The sequence below is a fragment of the Paroedura picta genome, chromosome 8 (genome assembly GCF_049243985.1).
Source record: "Paroedura picta isolate Pp20150507F chromosome 8, Ppicta_v3.0, whole genome shotgun sequence".
NCBI classification, from domain to species: domain Eukaryota; kingdom Metazoa; phylum Chordata; class Lepidosauria; order Squamata; family Gekkonidae; genus Paroedura; species Paroedura picta.
The window spans coordinates 95,860,355-95,868,820 of record NC_135376.1 but is presented as its reverse complement, the minus strand read 5'-3'; positions in this window follow the sequence as shown (position 1 = coordinate 95,868,820).

The following is an 8,466-nucleotide window of genomic DNA, read 5'->3' as shown; positions in this document are numbered from 1 at the left end:
TATTTCCTGCCAACCCCAACAAGCAGCTTGTGGCAGGTTACAATTGGGGTCTCTGGCTGAGATGGTCCTTCCAAGTGCAAGTCTGGCCAATTCTCTTGAAGTACCTGAGATTCCCAAGGGGCTCAAGGGGGGGGGTAGCGGTGTTGATCTGAAGTAGCACAACAGAAATGGAGTCCAAACCCCCTTTCAAACCCCCCCCCCCGCCCCACATACAGGCAGACCTTTCTGCTCCCTCTTCTCAATACGGGTCTTCCGTGATCCCTGCAGGGAGCCTCCCCAGGTCCCAACGCCGGGTCTGAGTGGTGGTTTGTGGGGGTCTCTTTGCCCTCTTTTTGTGCCTGTGCTGTTCTCTGCCTGTGCCCAGACTCCCCCCCTCCATGGCATTTCAGACTCCCTAACGCTGGGGCCCCAGGCAGAGCCCTGTTCTCTCATGTCCAGCCTTGAAATAAGGACCATTCTGAAACTGGAGCCTTGCTAAGCCTGGCTCCATCTTTCCCCAGTGGCTTGCAATAATGCATGAGGGAGGGGGGCATTTTAAAAGACAAAATGTAATGTATGTTGTGTTTCAAGTGACAGGTTCAGATCCGCCCCCTCCCCCCCCCCACACTGCCCTCAACAATTGCTGGACGACCTCCAGGAAAGAAACGAGAGACAACTGGTGCAAAAGGATAAATAATTTTAATTAAACCCAGAAAGCATCTCTCAGGAGCTTCTAGCAGAATGCTTAAAGAATCCTCGGAGGGCATGAAACAGTCCAGTACATCCCAGTCTGACAGTCCTTGTGGATGGGGTGGGTGGGGATGAACATAGGAGAGGAGGCCCCGATCCTCGCATGTTGGGAGCTTCAGCCAGGCAAGTAAAGGATGGCCAGGTCTTCCTCTGTCAGCACCGGAAGAGGGGAGCCATCCCAAAGTCCCTGGAGGAGCTCCGCGAAGAGGAGGGGAGGTGCTGCTTGCGGAGGAGGGATGGCCACAGGCGGCGGAACAGCCAGTGATGGAAGGATGCCCACCATGGGGGACGCAAGGCCAGTCTGTGCATCACTCAGAGGAGAGGAGGTCTCCTGGCTCCCAGGTACACCCAAGTGAGTTACCAGGCGAGGATTCCCAGGGGGGCAGGCCACACCCCCTCCCACGTCGTCCTCATGAGGAGGGGTCAGCATGTTGGGGGGACTCTGCTGCCCCCCCTGCCTGGGCTCTGCTCCGGAGTCCCCCTTCCTGCAGCCGGGATGCCGGGCCCTCCTGTTCTGAAACCAAACCTGTGGAGAAGGAAGGACAGGAGCAAAGGGTCCCTTATCTTGGAATTGAAACATGTCCAGCGTTCTGCTTTTCAGGAGTCAGAACTACTAAGGGCCCACTGATGCTAATGCAAGATCTCTCCGGTTCCCCATCGTGGCCACTGCAATTCTGAAGGACAGGTGAGCATGATGTTTGCACAGCCAACTGGAATTAATTCCTGCCTCCTTTCCCCACCCCCTTCCAGGTCCTTCCACAGGCACACCTGCCCCCAGCCTCCTCCCCGGTCTTCCCCCTGAAAAGGCACCTTCGGGATCCCAGCAGTCAGCATTAAAGGTTGGCTGATCCCACTGCTTCCCATAAGAGTGCCAGCCCATGGGGCCGAAGGTCAGTCAGCCCACCCACCCACCCACAGGGGGCAGAGGCCTCTGGTCCCCTCTGGGTATTTGTACATACTGGCAGCGATGGGGCCTGATTCTGAAATGGCTGGAAAAGGCACTGAAGATAAGGAGACCAAGACGGGTTCCCCTACTTACGTGGACACGACCTTCGGGAACTCCGATCTTCCCGGCCAGCTCCTCCCTCACAAGGAAGCCGGGATAAGGGTTGTTTTCGAAGGCCTTGACCAGGATGTCCACCTGCTCTTGGGTGAACGACGTCCGCTGCCTTCTCTGGCCACTTCTGTAATGCCCAGTGTGCACTTGAGGGACATTGGAAGGGGCATCTGCAGGGAAAACACAAAGGGGGGGTGCCTCATGAATGTCCATCCTCCTACCCCCATCCCCCCTGTCTTCATTCTACAATTAATCCTTAAGACACCTTAAAGACCAGATTGAATTCCCTCATTTTCCCCACTTCTCTCCCCAACGGCATACCAGAGCGGTTAGACACATTTCCCCTTTTTCTACTTGAGCCTCACAACTCCCCTGTGAGGTAGGCCAGGGCACAAAAGCTGGATGACTGGGAAACAAAATGAGGAGATGGATTTCCAGTCAGGGCATCCGAGATTCCAGTAGATTTGGAAAGGACTTCATGGCTGGCACTTCTGGGGAGGAGACACAATTTGCAGCCCCCCCTCCCCCAGTTTCAAATTAAGATTGATCCTGTGTCCAGTTGCAGAATGGAAAACTTTGGAATCTTATAGCCCACTCCTCCCCCTCCCCCACACAGTCAAGCTGCTCTGCCAAAACCGGCATTGAAGAATAGACTGCCCTTGAACATGGAGGTTCTCTGTGGCTACTGGCTGCTCGTGGACCTTTCCACCTCCATGTATCTAAACCAGCAGGTTTCGGTGCATGGCAGTTTAGCCCTCAAGCTGGCCTTGTACTCTGGGATTCTGGACCCCTGGACCACCCCCACCCCTAACGGGGGTCCCTTCCTACCTCCTCCAGCAGCAGCTGCCATCTTCTTGGGCTTCAGGGGAGAGACGGGTGCTCCTTGCAAGGCTAAGGCTGCCAGCTAGATCACAGACAGACCAAGCCCCCTTCCAGACCAGAATCGCTGGACGAGGAGAGCTGGGTCCAGGCAAGCTCTTATGGGCCTCCTGGGGGGCAAGGCCTGGCCCCCCCTTGGCCTCTGCCCAATGGGAGATGCCCTAGGAGGGGGGCTTTGGCACCATCCCTGGGAAGGGTCTTTTGTGCTTCCCTCAAAAAGGGAGTGACTAAAAGGTCCCTATCTCCCACCTGACCCTGAGCACAAAGGAGGGCTCTTACCTGGATGGGGCCCTTAGCATCACAATGGAGGTCCCTCTGCAGTCTGAGATGGACACACCCTTGGGCCATTTCCCTGGGCAGGGGGCAGATCCACCTTCCATTCTTGGAGAAATGAGTCACAGGCAACCTTTCTCTAACCCTGTTCTTAGCATTTCAAAATGTACATATGTCCCCCTCTCCAAATTGTAGGAATTCCTGATCTCCTCCACGAAGCCCAAATAGATTGATTATTTCTATCAATTCCAGTTTTGGGAACTTTCTTGCCCAGCGCAAGGATTCCTTCCCTACGTTCAACCTCTGCAGGTGAGAGCAAATGAGCTTTTGAGAGTTCAGCCTCCTACCCTGAAAATCTTGTTGGTCTCTAAGAAGCTTCTGGACACCCAATACCAGAACATGTTGAGTAGAAGAAAATATATTTTCCAAAAGTGTCTCTTGATATCTCTATGCCCAAATTGAAAGGCTAAAGACAATCAGTGAGAGCTGCCAACCTCCAGGTGAGAACTGGAGATCTCCCAGAATGAGGCCTGATCTCCAGACCGCAGAGAAAAGGTCCGCTTGGCTGTAAGGACCCTGCAGCATTAGACCCAGATGAGGCCCCTCTCCACACCGAGCCACTCTGAACATTCCAGGAATTCCCCAACCTGGAGATGGCAATGCCATGAGCTCTGCTAAGCAGGGCTGGTTCCCTGACCTCACTGGGAGGGAGAAAAGGGGCAGCTGTATCATGACTCCCCCGGAGCCCTGGGGACCGTGAGAAGATGCGTCTGAACCACACCAGGGATGGCTGCAGCACGGAGCCCCACTTTCCCTGATCAGTCCATCAGCTTCATTTAAATCCTGCCGCTCTCAACCATCAGGTCCCAAACTGGCCGTCCTCTGTCTCCTTTTGATCCTTAGGTTTAGTTCGAGTCCAGGGGCACCTTTCAGACCCAGAAAAGACCATTCTGCTCCAGAACTTCTGTCTGCAGGATTTGAAGATTCTGGCCCCCCAGATCTTCTGCCCACAATAAAGCTTGGTCTCTCTTAAAGGGGCCTCTGGAGTCAAACTTGGTTCTGTTGCTTCTGACCAACACGGTGACCCACCTGGATCTGTTCTGATATTCCTCAGATTCAGAGGACTCTTCCAATTAGTCCTGGTAGTGGAATACCAACATGTGCTGCTTGGGTTCGGATTCACCAAGTGTCAGCCAGGAGAGAGAAGGGAAAGGGCAGAGCTGAAATGGAGAATCTCTCCGAACCCAGAGGAGGGGCGGGGCGGGGGGCAGGAGGGGAGAAGTTCCTTGTTCCCACTTTGGACATGGGGTGTGGGCTGTTCTCATGGATGCTGGGTCTTGCATATGAATCGGTCTTCCCCAGCCCATAATCTGGTGCCTGGGACTGCACATCTTTTATTTTTTTTATTATTACTATATTTATATACCGCCCTCCCCGAGGGCTCAGGGCGGTTTCCAGGAAACAGTTTGCAGGAAACATGTGAGGTGATGGTGCTTGGATACTCTCTCCTATTCCTGCCCTCTGGCTGCAACCCTGGAGAAAGGAGATCTGCCATTTGAGGGCTGCCCCCCATATCCCACAATCAGCGAGGATAAGAGGCAAGGTGGAGGGAGCTTGGTCTGTTTAGCCTGGAGAGAAAGCAGCTAAAAAGTCGCCATCTTCCAATACTTTATTTACTATTATTATTTATTTCCTGCCAACCCCGACAAGCAACATGTGGCAGGTTACAATTGGGCTCAGCAGGAAGTTGTGAATTTCCTGCATTCTGCCGGGGTTGGACTAGATGACCCTGGATGGCCCTTCCAACTCCAGGATTCTATGATTCTAAGAGGCCATCAGTAAAACCCAATAAAAATGCAAAAGCCCCCCCCCTCCCCAGGATGACCAGTGTGGTGGATCTCTCTTTTCCATAGGCATTGGTGTAGGAGGACAGCTTAGCCCCCTCCTGATTAGGTTAGGATCCTTTGAGATGGGGCAGGGGAAAGTCCAATGGGAGATGCCCTAGGAGGGGTGCTTTGGCACCATCCCTGGGGAGGGTTTTTGTGCTTCCCTCAAAAAGGGAGTGACTCAGAGGTCCCTATCTCCCACCTGAATCTGAGCACAAAGGAGGGCTCTTACCTGGATGGGCCCCTTAGCATCACAATGGAGGTCCCTCTGCAGTCTGAGATGGACCCTCCCTTGGGCCATTTTCCTGGGCAGAGGGCATATCCACCTTCATAGAATCATAGAATCATAGAGTTGGAAGGGGTCATACAGGCCATCTAGTCCAACCCCCTGCTCAACGCAGGATCAGCCCAAAGTATCCTGAAGCATCCAGGAAAAGTGTGTATCCAACCTTTGTTTGAAGATTGCCAGTGAGGGGAGCTCACCACCTCCTTTGGCAGCCTATTCCACTGCTGAACTACTCTGATTGTGAAATTTTTCTCTGATATCTAGCCTATATCGTTGTACTTGTAGTTTAAACCCACTACTGCGTGTCCTCTCCTCTGCATCCAACAGAAACAGCATCCTCCCCTCCTCCAAGTGACAACCTTTCAGATACTTAAAGAGGGCTATCATGTCCACTCTCAACCTCCTTTTCTCCAGGCTGAACATTCCCAAGTCCCTCAACCTATCTTCATAGGGCTTGGTCCCTTGGCCCCAGATCATCCATTCTTGGAGAAATGAGTCACAGGCAACCTTTCTCCAACCCTGTTCTTAGCATTTCAAAATGTACATATGTCCCCCTCTCCAAATTGTAGGAATTCCTGATCTCCTCCATGAAGCCCAAAGAGATTAATTATCTCTATCAATTCCAATTTAGGGGACTTTCTTGCCCAGCGCAAGGATTCCTTCACTATGTTCAGTTTGGGGAACTTTCTTGCCCAGCGCAAGGATTCCTTCGCTTGAAGATTGCTTGAAGATTGCCAGTGAGGGGAGCTCACCACCTCCTTTGGCAGCCTATTCCACTGCTGAACTACTCTGCTTGTGAAATTTTTTCCTGATATCTAGCCTATATCGTTGTACTTGTAGTTTAAACCCATTACTGCGTGTCCTTTCCTCAGCAGCCAGCGGAAACAGCATCCTGCCCTCCTCCAAGTGACTACCTTTCAAATACTTAGAGAGGGCTATCATGTCCCCTCTCAACCTCCTTTTCTCCAGGCTGAACATTCCCAAGTCCCTCAACCTATCTTCATAGGGCTTGGTCCCTTGGCCCCAGATCATCCATTCTTGGAGAAATGAGTCAGGCAACCTTTCTCCAACCCTATTCTTAGCATTTTAAAATGTACATCTGTCCCCCCCCCTCCAAATTGTAGAAATTCCTGATCTCCTCCATGAAGCCCAAATAGATTGATTATCTCTATCAATTCGAATTTAGGGGACTTTCTTGCCCAGCGCAAGGATTCCTTCCCCACGTTCACCCTGCATTCTGGACCCGCTGTAGTTTCCGGATCAAGGCTCAGGGCAGGCCTGCATAGAGCGAGTGGCAGAAATGGCCATTGCTACATTGGGGTCAGAAAGTGAATTCCAGGCCAGACTGGCCAGGGATTGTGGGTTTTTTGGGGGTGGCATCACCTGGGCATGGAATGGGGCAAGAAGTTGTGAATTTCCTGCATTCTGCAAGGGGTTGGACTAGATGACCCTGAAGTCCCTTCCAACCCTGTGGTTCTATGATTCTAAGAGGTCGTTTGTTGTTTGTTGGCTTGTTTTTGTGTGAGTGTGTACAGACACCTGGTGTAGAGAAAACTGTATCAGACAAAGAAACCCAATAAAAATGCCAAAGACCCCCCTTCCCTGGATGACCAGTGTGGTGGATCTCTCTTTTCCCTAGGCATTGGTGCTGGAGGACAGCTTAGCCCCCTCCGGATTAGGCTAGGATCCTTTGAGACGGACAGGGCAAAGTCCATCCTGCCCTCTGCAAGGACAGGGAGAGGGTGGGGGAAGAAGGGGTGCTTCTCGTCTCCCGCCCCCCCCCCCCACAGAGGAATGAGCAAGGCCAGGACCCTGATTTTGTTTAAAAGGTTTTCTTTTATTGCAGAGGGATACTAAGATTAGGCTATGTGGTGATGTGGCAGAGAAGAAAAACGAACGGCAGGAAGATCTGTTTTTATAAGGAATGTCAGGAAGATCTGTTTTTATTTATTTTATTTAAACTATTTATTAAACACTTTTCTTACTGAAGGCATTTCAAGCAGTTCACAAACAAAGACAAAACCCCTAGAATAACATCCATTATTAAGGTATTCAAACCAAAATTTGAAAGCACTAGTCAGGACTGCTACAAGAGATAACCCAGCTGAGGCTGAAATTCAAACTTCTTGACTGCAGCAGAGGGAAGGAATGAACAAGCAGCCTGCTCTTCCTGAGGAGCCCTGGCCGCCCCGCATAAGAAGACGTGCGTCAGGGTGGTCCCCCTGCAATGTCCCTTATTTCAAGGCCCAGATAAATCCATCCTCCAATGGCTCACGGAGCCCTTAATGCAACTGGAGAGGGGGCAGCCCCACCAAGCGAGGGAAGCCGGAGGCAGTGGGTGGGTCATCCCTTCCCCCGGATGTCTCCGGCTGAGATGGTCCTTCCAAGTGCAAGTCTGGCCAATTCTCTCGAATTACCCGGGATTCCCAACGGGTTCGGGGGGGGGGGGGAGGTAGCGGTGTTGATCTGAAGTAGCACAACACAAATGGAGTCCAAACCCCCTTTCAACCCCCCCCCCCCGCCACATGTACAGGCAGACCTTTCTGCTCCCTCTCCTCAATACGGGTCTGCTGTGATCCCTGCAGGGAGCCTCCCCAGGTCCCAACGCCGGGTCTGAGTGGTGGTTTGCCCTCTTTTTGTGCCTGTGCTGTTCTGTGTCTGTGCTCAAACCCCCCCCCCCCATGGCATTTCAGACTCCCTAAGGCTGGGGCCCCTGGCAGAGGCAGGTTCAAATCCCCCCTCCCTGCTACCCTCAACGACTGCTGGAGGACCTCGAGCAAGAAACAAGAGACAACTGGTGCAAAAGGATAAATAATTTTACTTAAACCCAGAAAGCATCTCTCAGGAGCTTCTATTGAAATGCATAAAGAATCCTCGGACGGCATGAAACAGTCCAGTACATCCCAGTCCGACAGTCCTTGTGGATGGGGTGGGTGGGAATGAACGTAGGCGAGGAGGCCCCGATCCTCGCATGTTGGGAGCTTCAGCCAGGCAAGTGAAGGATGGCCAGGTCTTCCTCTGTCAGCACCGGAAGAGGGGAGCCATCCCAAAGTCCCTGGAGGAGCTCCGCGAAGAGGAGGGGAGGTGCTGCTTGCGGAGGAGGGATGGCCACAGGCGGCGGAACAGCCGGTGATGGAAGGATGCCCACCATGGGGGACGCAAGGCCTGTCTGTGCATCACTCAGAGGAGAGGAGGTCTCCTGGCTCCCAGGTACACCCAAGTGAGTGCCCAGGCGAGGATTCCCAGGGGGGCAGGCCACACCCCCTCCCACGTCGTCCTCATGAGGAGGGGTCAGCATGTTGGGGGGACTCTGCTGCCCCCCCTGCCTGGGCTCTGCTCCGGAGTCCCCCTTCCTG